This window comes from Mustela nigripes, chromosome X (genome assembly GCF_022355385.1).
Source record: "Mustela nigripes isolate SB6536 chromosome X, MUSNIG.SB6536, whole genome shotgun sequence".
Taxonomy (NCBI): Eukaryota; Metazoa; Chordata; class Mammalia; order Carnivora; family Mustelidae; genus Mustela; species Mustela nigripes.
In genome coordinates this window covers 33569839-33582110 of record NC_081575.1, presented here as the reverse complement: position 1 = coordinate 33582110, position 12272 = coordinate 33569839, and the positions used below count along the sequence as shown (strand labels likewise).

Below are 12272 nucleotides of genomic sequence, written 5' to 3'. Positions count from 1 at the left end.
GATTAAGAGTCTTTTATGGTTTGTCTCCCTCCCAATCCCATCTTGTTCTATTTTTTCCTTCCCTACCCCCCACAACACGCCACTTTGGCTCTCAAATTCCTCATTTCAAGGAGATCATATGATAATTGTATTTCTCTGATTGGCTTATTTTGCTCAGCATAATACCCTCTAGTTCCATGCACATTGTTGCAAATAGCAAGGTTTTGTTTCTTTTGATGGCTGCATAGTATTCCATTATATATATATGTATACCACTTCTTCTTTATCCATTCATTTGATGACGGACATCTAGGTTCTGTCCATAGTTTGGCTATTGTGGACATTGCTGCTATAAACATTCAGGTGCACGTGCCCCTTTGGATCACTACATTTGTAACTTTATGGTAAATACCCAGTAGTGCGATTGCTGGGTCATAGGGTAGCTCTATTTTTTTTTTTTTTAAGATTTTATTTATTTATTTGACAGAGAGAGATCACAAGTAGGCAGAGAGAAAGGCAGAGACAGAGGCGGAAGCAGTCTCCCTGCTGAGCAGAGAGCCCGACATGGGGCTCGATCCCAGGACCCCGAGACCATGACCCGAGCCAAAGGCAGTGACTTAACCCACTGAGTCACCTAGGTGTCCCAGAGTAGCTCTATTTTTAATTTTTTAAAGAATCTCCATGCTGTTTTCCAGAGTGGCTGTACCAGCTTGCATTTCCACCAACAGTGGAAGAGGGTTCCCCTTTCTCCACATCCTCACCAATATCTGTTAATTTTAGCCATTTTGACTGGTGTGAAAAGCCTTTTTCTAATATCTTCAATCCTTTCCTACCCTCTCTTCCTTAGCATATGACCTTACCTCTTTAAAAACAAAATTAAGTCATCAGATGGAAATTCCTTCAATTTCCTGAATCCATATCTTCCCCACATCCTCCCTTCCTTCCCTCCTACTATAATAAAGGAAGTATATTTTCTACTATTGAAGATAAAATACCTCCTGTGTGTTTTGAATTCCTACCCTGCTCAGATTATCAGAAACCTTCAATTTAATTTTTTCCTTCTCTTTAATATCTTCAACATACATAAGATAAACATATATATGGATATAGCCAGATACATCCCATTAGCATTCAAACATGCTCATCTCTCCCAAGGCTTAAAAAACATAAACTACCTTGCCCACATATTTGCTTTCAGCTACTGCTCCAGTACTTCTTTATAACCAAGCTTCAAGAAAGAGTTGTCTATATTTACTATATTCTCCACATGCCCCCACTCACTCTTTATCACTTCATTTTCTTCTAGTTTTTTCCTTCATCCCACAAGTCCATGACTCTCTTAAAACAGGTCTCACCAGAATAACCTTAACCTTGACCAGAATAACCAATGACCTTCATATTGCTGAATCAATATTTTTCATTCCAACCTTGTTTCTCTCTTAACAACATTCACCTGTTTACCACCAACCTTAAAAAACTATTCCTTTGGCTTTTCTGACAACAGCTTCCCAGTTTTCCTTCTATCTCTCTGGCTATTCATCTTACTTCATTTTTAGGCTTATCCCTTATACATCAGAGTTCTTTGGTCCTCATTTCTTCTGACCCTATGTTCTCCCTAGATAATTTTATCTGTTCCTATACCTTCCATTACCATCACTATGACAATGACTTTCAAACGTATATTTCTCATCCAAACTAGTGCTCTAAGCCCCAGATTTATATATCTAATTGTTTTCTTAAGATCTTCACTTGGAAGTCTCAAACACACCTCAAATGCAACCAAAAACCAAAATCATGATCTTCCATCTGAAAATGGGTCTTATTGCCAGAGATGTAGTTTCAAGGTATAGTAGTTCCATCTTACTAGTTATCAGTGGTGTCCATTCCACAGTACAAGCCAGAAACCAGGCACCCTAGACACCTGACATTACATCTCCCATGTCCAATCCATAATCAAATTCATTTCAGTTTTCAAATATCCCTTGAAACTACTTATATCCATCTATACCCCTCCAATAGTAGTCCAAATCAAATCACCATCATAATTTGCCTGGACTTAAAATAATAATTTCTTTAAAAAAAAAAAAACAATCTGGGGGCAACTGTGTGGCTCAGGCTAAAAGAGTCTGCTTTCAGCTCAGGTCATGATCCCAGGGTCCTATATTGGGCCCCACACTAGGCTCCCTGCTCAGTGGGAAGAGGCCTGCTTCTCCCTCTCCTACTCCTTCTGCTTGTGTTCCTTCTCTTGCTGTGTCTCTCTCTGTCAAATAAATAAATAAAATCTAAAAAAAAAAAAAAAATCTGTATTCAATTTTTAATCATCACCAATGGGAGCGAGCAAGCACTTTTTTTTTTTTTAAGTAATGTCTACACCTACTACGGGGCTTGAACTCATGACCCCGAGATCAAGAGTCACATGCTCTTCCGGCCAGCGGCCCCTATAATAGCTTCTTAATACATTTCCTTGAATTTACTCTGGTCCCTGTAATTTCTACCGTCAGGGTACCTGTCTTTTGTTCTCCAAGAGCAAATCTGATTATACAACTGCCCTGTTAAAAATTCTCCATGGCTTCCTCTTTATCTTGGGACACTTGATTTTCAAGGTCCTAAACATTGTGGCATCTGACTAATTCTACAGACATTTCTTATACACTCTCCTATTTTGTGCTCTGCGTTCTCACCACAGGGCTTATGCACATGTTGCTCCATCTGGCTGAAAAAAATCATCTCGTATGGTTAATCATAAGGCCCATGAGAGTAAGAACTGCTTTTGCTTTTACATCACCATAATGCCTATTACCTAGTAGACAATAAGTGTTTGGTTAATAAATGAATGCACTGATACGGTTTTAAGGCTTTAAACTAGTTATCTCCAAAGGTCCTCTTATTTTGGAAAGCTGACAGACTCCTGATCCAAAATAAATTTACCAGAGCTCTGTTATGGTACCTTGATACTTCTACAACATGAGTCACCAAAGGATTCTTCTCAATAATATTTTTGAGCTATGCAAATAACAAACCAGTACTTGTAGAAGAACAGCATGTATATCTTCCCTAGAACAAGTATATCTTCCCTAGAACAGTGATAAATTCCACTTATGCAGATGACCTTAAAATATCCAGATAATCCTTCCATACATGATTTCAAAACTGATAGATAATGTAACAGTTTTGAAATAGTTTTTTTTCTGGTTCAAAGAACATGAATACACATGGGAACTATGAATACTCAAAATATTAATGGAACTTATCATCACTTTCCTTTCCTCTATTTCCAGTACCAAACAGTAGTGTGACTTCTCAAGCAGTGACCTAAAATAGAAACATAGGAGTCATCCTAGATTCCTTTTTCTCATTTATCTTCAATCACCATTTCATACACACACATACGCACAATATAAAGATTCCATTCTCTAAACCTTAGAGACCTCTAAAGACCTTAGAGGGCCATCCATAATCACTTCATCTTCACTGACAAGACCCTAATCTTAGCTCTTAACATCTCTTGACTGATCAATTGCAATAACCTTTTGATGCATTTCCGTCTTCTAACAGGACAGATTCATGTCATTTTCCATGCTGTAGTCAGTGTGACCTTTTCAAAACACAAATATGTCCATTCAAACTCCTTCACTAACTTCACATTGCCCTACAGAATAATTTATAATAATAGCTCAAAATTCAATTGTGCTCATATTGTGCCAGCGCTTCGGAAAATGTTTTCCTATATTAATTCACTTAATCCTCATCACAGCGTTATGAGACAGGTACTGATGTCATCACATTTTACCAATAAGGGAACTGAGGCACAGAAACACTAAAAGATTATTGCAGGGTCTCAGGGCTGGTAAGAGACGGGGCCAGATTCAGAGCCAGGCAAGTGTCATTCCCAAATTGGTGCCCTAACCTCTATGCTGTATTGCCTCTCATAAAATGAAGAATAAACTCTTTAGCATAGCAGTCAATACTTTTCATTACCTGGCCCTTAGCAGCACTTTCAGTCTCATTTCCTACATGTAGATCTTCAAAAGTAGGGTCTTATTTTATCTCTAAACTTTTGTCTATACATGTCTCCTGAGACTAATTTTGTTTTATCTAGCCTAGTCATGGATTACTCCTAGTCACTGAGATTTAGCTCAGGTAGCAACACTTCCCTCTCTATGCTTTCTGAGTACACCTTCTCCCAGACTAAACTGTGAATTATGTCTGCACTGTCTATTGAAATATTAGGTAATGAAATTCCACAACACATTAAAAGGCACTTGCAATTTAACGAAGAGACGAGACTCATAAACAGACAAGTATACGGCAACATTTTGAGATAATTATTTGTATTTTACTCAAAGCTTTTTTTCTTCTCCCTCTGTTTTCAAGAAGATAACCAGTCTTTTTTTAATTTTCCTTACCTCACCCAAGGGGTTTCCTCTTCCCCTGTTGCCAAGACTAAAAGCAGAAATTGTGCACACAGACTTCCCCTCCTAGCTTTTGTATTGCCAAAAATCAAGCTCATAGGAGAAATTATGCTTAGGAGTGCCAATGCAAGTCTTAAGAAGACAAATGAAATTCCTTTTAGGGTACTCAGGAGGGAAAGGAACAAATACTTTTTCTTTTTAAAGACTTTATTTATTTATTTGACAGAGAGCATGAGAGAGCACAAGCAGGGAGAACAGTAGGCAAGGCAGGCAGAGGGAGAAGTAGGCTTCCTGCTGAGGGAGCCTGATGTGGGGCTTGGTCCAGGACCCTGGGATCATAACCTGAGCCAAAGGCAGAAGCTTAACCATCTGAGACACCCAGGCACCCCAGAAAGAACAAATACTTTAGAAAAAAAGAAGTCAAGGGTCTGGCAGAGAGAACAGCTCAGCATTCAATGGTAGCAGCCTATAAAGGGGCAAACCTGAAAGGACCATCCTTGGTTGAGACAAAATAGTATCTCAGAGACTGTATCAGAGAATTGACAGAAGGTAAAGATCAGTGACCAAAAGGGCCTCTCTAGTATTTTGGTGTTGCCTAAGGCCTCAGAATATTTGCATAACATGGTAGGAGGATCAAGTATTAACTGAAATTGCATATCTTACTTTCTTGGCGGAACGCTGAATACAGGGTAGCTTAAAGAACATATTAAAATGTGAAATTTCTTGGATACCAAAGTTGCAGACTAACTTCATACTACCTTCAGTTATAATAAGGTGTGGTAAATTCTAAGACAGAGACAAGCACTTAGAAGCACAGAGGACAGGTACCTAAACTGGTCCGGGGAGATGGAAATGGTCAAGTAAGAATCCTCAGAGAAGTAGTACCTAAACTATCTCATATATATGGAGTACATTTTTGCAGGGGCAGGGAATATGAGGGAAGGATTCCTCCTCAATGGAAACTGATTAGGCAAAAGCAGAGAAGTGAGAAAGCTTAATGAATTCAAACATCTACAAGTGGTTTGATTTGGTTGCAGTGTAAGATGTACTTAGGCATGCTATCTGAGCCATGTTAAAAGACTCTGACTTAGGGACGCCTGGGTGGCTCAGTTGGTTAAGCAGCTGCCTTTGGCTCAGGTCATGATCCCAGCATCCTGGGATCGAGTCCCACATCGGGCTACTTGCTCCGCAGGGAGCCTGCTTCTCCCTCTGACTCTGCCTTCCACTCTGTCTGCCTATGCTCGCTCTCGCTCTCTCTCTCTCTGACAAATAAATAAATAAAATCTTTAAAAAAAAAAAAGACTCTGACTTAGTACTGATGGTAATAACTGGTATTGACAGGAAACAGTACTGAGGAAAACTACTGAAGTAGAAGATTTCAAGGAAAAGGTATTAAAACCTCAGATGCCAACAGGGATGGCATGGGGGAAAGTAAGACAAAACTGCAATGGTTCTGTTGTACTTGGAAATAAGTAAGGAATGCCTGGGTAGCTGAATGGGTTAAGCATCTGCCTTTGTCTTAGGTCATGATCCCAAGGGTCTCGTGGTCTTGATCCCTACTCAGCAGGGAGTCTGCTTCTCCCACTCCCTCTCCCTCCTCCCTGCTCATGCTCTCTTGCTTCTCTCTTTCAAATGAATAAAATCTTTTAGAAAAAAAAAAAGAAAAGGAAATAAGTAGTGACTTTGATAAAGGTAGTTACATGTATAGACCACTTTTTATCGAAGTTTAGTTGTATAGATTGTGATGGTCTTGGTTGTACAGAGAAAGGTTAAGAAAAGGTATCTTGGGGTGCCTGGGTAGCTCACTCATTGGGCCTTTCGCTCAGGTCATGATCCCAGTGTTCCTGGGATTGAGCCCCGCATCAGGCTCCCTGCTCAGTGGAAGGCCTGCTTCTCCCTCTCCCACTCCCCCTGCTTGTGTTCCCTTCTTTCGCTGTCTCTCTCTTTCTCTGTCAAATAAATAAATAAAATCTTAGAAAGAAAGAAAGAAAGGAAGGAAGGAAGGAAGGAAGGAAGGAAGAAAGAAAGAAGAAAGAAAAGAAAGAAAGAAAGAAAGAAAGAAAGAAAGAAAGAAAGAAAGAAAAGGTATCTTGGGGTGCCTGGGTGGCTCAGTCGTTAAGCGTCTGCCTTCAGCTCAGGTCACAATCTCAGGCTCCTGGGACAGAGCCCTGCATAGGGCTCTCTGCTTAGCAGGAAACCTGTTTCTCCCTCTCCTATGCCCTCTTCTTGTGTTTCCTCTCTCTCTCCAATAAATAAAAATCTTTAAAAAAAAAAAAGTATCTTTTTTTTTCTTTGCTGAGAAAGAGGAAGAGAGTAAAGGAAGAGAAAGAGAATAATTATGTAAAGAAATCCCTGAAAAAGCTAGAGGCCAGCATGTAATCTAAAACAAAAGTGGAAAAATTGAATTTGGACTGACAGAGGGCTCTGAGACAAGACAAAAGCATGGATGAAGACGAAAATTGATGTGTTTATAAAAGACAGTGAGGTTGGTGGATAAGAGGTTCAGGCACATCTGATGGCATTTATTTTCTCTGTGAAATAGGAGAAAAGCTTACCTCCTGAGAATAAATATGTAGTAGCTGAGTAGAATGCTCAAAAGCAGAGGAGAAGGTTTGCAATAGCCACCAAGGAGGATGTAAAAGAACTTAGGAGAATCCAGAAGACTCTGAGTAAAGACCTGTAGAAGGATAACCTGGCTAATACCTGTTCATGCTTCAGATTTCAGCTCAAATGTCACTTGCTGAGAGAAGTTGAAATGAGGCCCCTGTTGAGGCCCCTGTTGAACTTGAAATGAGGCCCCCTGCTTTATGAGCACTATGTTTCCTTTAAAGACTTGTAATGGTTTTAATCTTATACTAATTTGTGGGATTACCAGATTAACTTCTACTCCATTAGACTATAAACTCAGTGAGGTCAGGGATCATATTCATTTTGCTCACCACTATATGTATTTTGCTCAAAATGTAACCCTTAGATTCCAATCACTAAAATGTGAAGAATATTAATACTGTTCTGCATGACCAGAATATGGATATAGTTAGGTTAGCAAGAAGCTAGAATTTAAGATATAAGGAAGCAAGAACTTCAAATGGTTTATGTTGTACCCTCAGTGCCTAGCACAGTGCAAGACACATAGTAGATACTCAATACTTACCTGAATAAATGAAACAAATATGGCAGAACACCAAGTCTCCTGAATTCCATTCCAGTGCTCTTCCGACTCTATCACAGCAACCCATACCAGATGTTCAACATATTGATTACTATAATAAGGGCCTATGCATATGCATTATTATCTCTGTTTTTTTAAAAGATGTATTTATTTATGTTAGAGAGAGAGAGAACGTAGGTAGGGTTGGTGGAGCAGAGGGAGAGGGAGAGAGAGTCCATGGAGCCTAACACGGGGCTCAATCTCACAACCTATGAGATCACAACCTGAGGCGCAACTAAGAGCTGGATGCTTAACCGACTGTGCACAGGAACTCCTATCTCTGTTTTACTCAAGAAGAAAATGAGAGCTCTGAAAGATGCAGTATCATAGGCAAGTTAAACAGCTAGGATGTGGTGGAATCAGAATTCAATTGCCAGTTTCTCTGGCTCCAAAATATGAGTTATTTCTTCTATTCCATGCTCCCTGTTAAGGTATTATGTGATAAAAGACTTAATCTATGAACCTTCCTAGGGATATGTGCATTCAAAAGTCCCCCCAATATCCCCACTGGCAAAGAAAAACAGAACAAACATATCCAAAGTAGTGACTTCCATGGTAAAATCTTAGGCAAAGGGACTGAGACAGGTCAATTGGTCTGAGACAGGTCAATGAAGAGAACATCTGTGGGCAGGCACCTGTCAGCCATCTCCTAAATCATCCCAGGTAGGCACCTGTAGTGTGATTGGTCATACTCTATGATCCTGGACATTATCCATCTACCCAGCATAAGTCTTGATTATACAGCGAGAATGAAAGAAAGAAATTCCAAACAGCTTTTCCTCTCAGCTTTGCTTCAGTGTGACCCTAGACTAGAAGCAGCATGGAATGATGGAAACAGCATGGCTATTGCAGCCACAGAAATCTGGGCAAGACACTTCAGCTCTCTATGCCTCAATTTTCTTATCTATAAAATGAATGCAACAATATTTGTCATCATAGGGTTTAGGAAGTGATTAAATGAGATAGTACATGTAAATGCCTGCAACATAGTGGGCATTACTCAATTGTTATTACTTGCCTTCCACTTCTTCCACATGCAACAGTCACCCCCCGTTAATTCCTCAAAGACACCCAGAAAAATACATCAAAACGAATAAGCAACTCTCTCCATACTCCTTTTGTTTAATCCTACCACTTAAATAATAGTTTTTAACAGTTCTTAAAAAAAAAAAAAAAAAGATTTATTTATTTATTTGAGAGACAGAGTATGTGAGTGGGAGGAGGGGCAGAGGAAGAGGGAGAGAGAGAAGATAAGCAGACTCCCTGCTGAGCACAGAGACCTATGCAGGGCTTGCAGGACCCAAGATCATGACCTGAGCTAAAAATCAAGAGCTGGCCACTTAACAGACAGAGCCACTCAGGTGCCCCTGTTTTTAACATTTCTATTGCCTTTCACAACATGAGTCCTCATCAGGACATTTGGCTCATTTTACAATTAAAGAAACTAACATGTACAGATAAAGAAACTAAGATGAAGACCACTTAGTCCTTACTTTATTATTCTCTGCTCAAAATAATAATAATAGGAGGTGCCTGGGTGGCTCAGTCGTTAAGCACCTGCCTTCCACTCAGGTCATGATCCCAGGGTCCTGGGATTGAGCCCCACATGGGGATCCCTGCTCAGCTGGAGCCTGCTTCTCTCTCTTCCACTCCCCCTGCTTCTGTTCCCTCTCTCACTGTTTCTGTCAAATAAATAAATAAAATCTTTAAAAAATAATAATTTTATGCAATTTACTTAAGTCTTAAACTCTCTAAACATTTCATACTTTAATAAAATTTGTATCAAAAAACAGCTACTGGGGTGCCTGGGTGGCTCAGTGGGTTAAAGGCTCTGCCTTCAGCTCAGGTCATGATCCCAGGGTCCTGGGATTGAGCCCCACATAGGGCTCTCTGCTCTGTGGGGAGCCTGCTTCCTCCTCTCTCTGCCTGCCTCTCTGCCTACTTGTGATCTGTCAAATAAATAAAATCTTAGGGGAAAAAAAAAGCTGCTAAATCCCCTGTATTCATGTCATGGTTTCATATACTCTCTTACATGTTAAACAAAGAAAATGAATCTGGAAATATTCAAAGTGAGTACAATGTATAAAAGTGATGGTCAGATTTAAGTGTTAACTATGTATTTTTTTTTCAGAAGAAGATAAGCATCAAATGTATATTAGTTCATTTCAGAACAAAAACAGTGAAAATTGGAATTTTTATTTTAATAACTCTACTATATATGTGTTTAACCATACTACACAAGTAAATGAAATCATCACATACAGAAGATACGCAAGTTCCATAAATAAAATCAAACATCATATAAAATATATTGTCATTGATTTTAGAGGAGCCGTATGGTTATTTCTGAGCAAAATAGAGAAAAGTTGCAGCAAAGTAGAGAGTTCTCATTTATAGGGGGGGAAAAATCACATAGAAAATAATTTCAGAAAACTTAATTCTAAAATGCAGTTTTCCTTACCATTTCCAAAGGACCAGTTTTGCTTATAAGAGGTATGATTTTTTATAGGAAATAAAGGCCAATAAAAGAACAACTAGAAATTAAGCAATAGTGTTATTCATATTGATTATCCAGCACCTATTAATTAGCTGCATGCAAAAAAGCAGTATTTCCTCAAATGAATATATATCATTTCAAACGATTTTTGCTATAAAAAGATTTCTGAGCCCATTTTTTATTAAAATCTGTAAAATTATTTCTAAGTTACCTTTCATCCCCACATTCCCTCTCAGAAACTTCAGTTTCAGACTTACTGTGAGTGAATAATGTGTCCAGTTATATTCAAATTCTTCTGAAATACCACTGAAATCTGTCTCAATGAACAGCTTCTTAGCTTAATGGATTTTAAATGACCTAAGAAATGAAGACTTTCTGTAGGAGGAGCTCTGGTTTATCCACGGATTGTACTGTCATGAGAAAATTTGCATTCAAAGCAGGTCAGCATTCAAGGTTACATTTGTCAAAAGTTTCAGAGGAAATCACGAAGTTCATCTGATTTTCTTTCCCCTTTAATTAGTTCCTGATATGGCATTTCAGTATGCCAATGTTATTTTACTACGTGACTCACCACATTGGGAATTAAAAGATAATCCAAAGGTAAGTATGTGATTGCCAGGTCTATGCTGTTTCCTCAGAGTATACAATCCAAAGTACTTCACTGTTTTGAGTTTCAAATACCTTAAGTATGAAAAGAGTCATAAATGGACAAGGAATCTGGAAACCTAGGTTCTACTCTAGGCTGTCCCTCCCACAATCAGCTAGGTATAGGTGACCTTGGACAATTTCCTTAAATTCTTTAGGACTCAGTTTCAAAAAAATAAAATATTAAAGGAACCTCAGAAATCATCTAGTTTAACCTTAAATTCCAAGTAAAGATTGCCTCTGCATTTCACCAAAAAGGTGGTCAGTTTCTCATATGTAAAATTAGCAGTTGGAACTAAATGATGTCCTAAGTTTCTGATTTCTAAAATCTTTGGTGCTGTAATTAAAATACATTGTCATGTATATGTTTTTTCCTCCACTGAAAGTTTATCAAATATATCTTCATATAAACAAACAAGATTTTATTTCAGCCCAGGTAAGAGTAAATAAAGAAACTTAAATTGTCACCAAATTGTCCCTCAACCTTTAAGTCTCCAAATTGCCCCTCAACCTTTAAGTCTCCAAAGTAATTGCCATGTCCGGGAACCATGCAAAGCCATAAGAAGATGGGAACTTTGGATGCTTTTCTAAAGTATGTCAGGTACTTATTCCAAAATACAAGTAAATTGAGATTGAACCCAATCCATATAATATCACCTAATTTCCACTGGTTAAAAAGTGCCTTCCTTGGTTCAGAACACAGGTTCACACTTGATAAATTCTCTCATATACCAAAGATACATTTTACAATAAATATGTGAACAAATAAAAGGTAAGGAATCTGAATGAAGAGAAGACCGTGGGTAGAGCCTTCTATCACTAACTTTATCTTTTACTCTAAGATTTTTTTTTCATTTTTATTCACTGCATAGTTGATGCTTCACCCTAAATTGAAACTGGGAGGTGGGAAGACATTGAGCATTGTTTAGGGAATTCGGTATGTATTTTACAGATGTCAGCTAGTTTGTCTATTTCACAATCATTTTTTCAAAAATCATTTATCAGACCTACATGAGGAATATCACAATCAGAATTTGCCACCTGGGTGGCTCAGTGGGTTAAGTCTCTGCCTTCGGCTCAAGTCATGATCTCTGAGTCCTGGGGTCGAGCCCCGCATCAGGCTCTCTGTTCAGCAGGGAGCCTGCTTACCCCTCTCTCTCTGCCTGCCTCCCTGCTTACCTGTGATCTCTCTCTCTGTGTCAAATAAATAAATAAAATGTTTAAAAAAAAAATTGCTGACATGATGGTAAGAAAAAGACCAAGATTCAAAATCTTCTTTCCTTTTCCTGTGATTGCAACTTCAATTAACTGTTTATTTATATTCTTCCATTAAAAATACTCTCCATGAAGTTTTCTTCAAGCTTCCTGTTTTCCCCAAAACTGACCCTTGCAAACATTTCATTACACTATACTTTATAGTTTTAATGGAAAGGTACAATTCAATGCAAGTATAATCATATCTTGGAATGATACAGTGCATTTATTCATGTTAGCTTATTCATAAGCTAAATATAGTTAATAAAATACA

The 12272-nt window shown here is 38.4% G+C and overlaps 1 protein-coding gene across 2 annotated transcripts in view; it reads right to left on the bottom strand.

Moving 5' to 3' along the window:
* Window positions 1-10520, bottom strand: part of IL13RA2 (interleukin 13 receptor subunit alpha 2) — a 46717-nt gene extending 36197 nt beyond the window's left edge. The window contains exon 1 of one of the 2 annotated variants that reach the window (XM_059384633.1): window positions 10357-10520. The gene's annotated coding sequence lies outside the window, so the exon portion shown is untranslated. Of the gene's footprint in view, window positions 1-4385; window positions 4462-10356 lie in introns of those variants that run through there. The other variant, XM_059384636.1, reaches the window with a different exon arrangement.
* Window positions 10521-12272: the final 1752 nt, after the last annotated feature.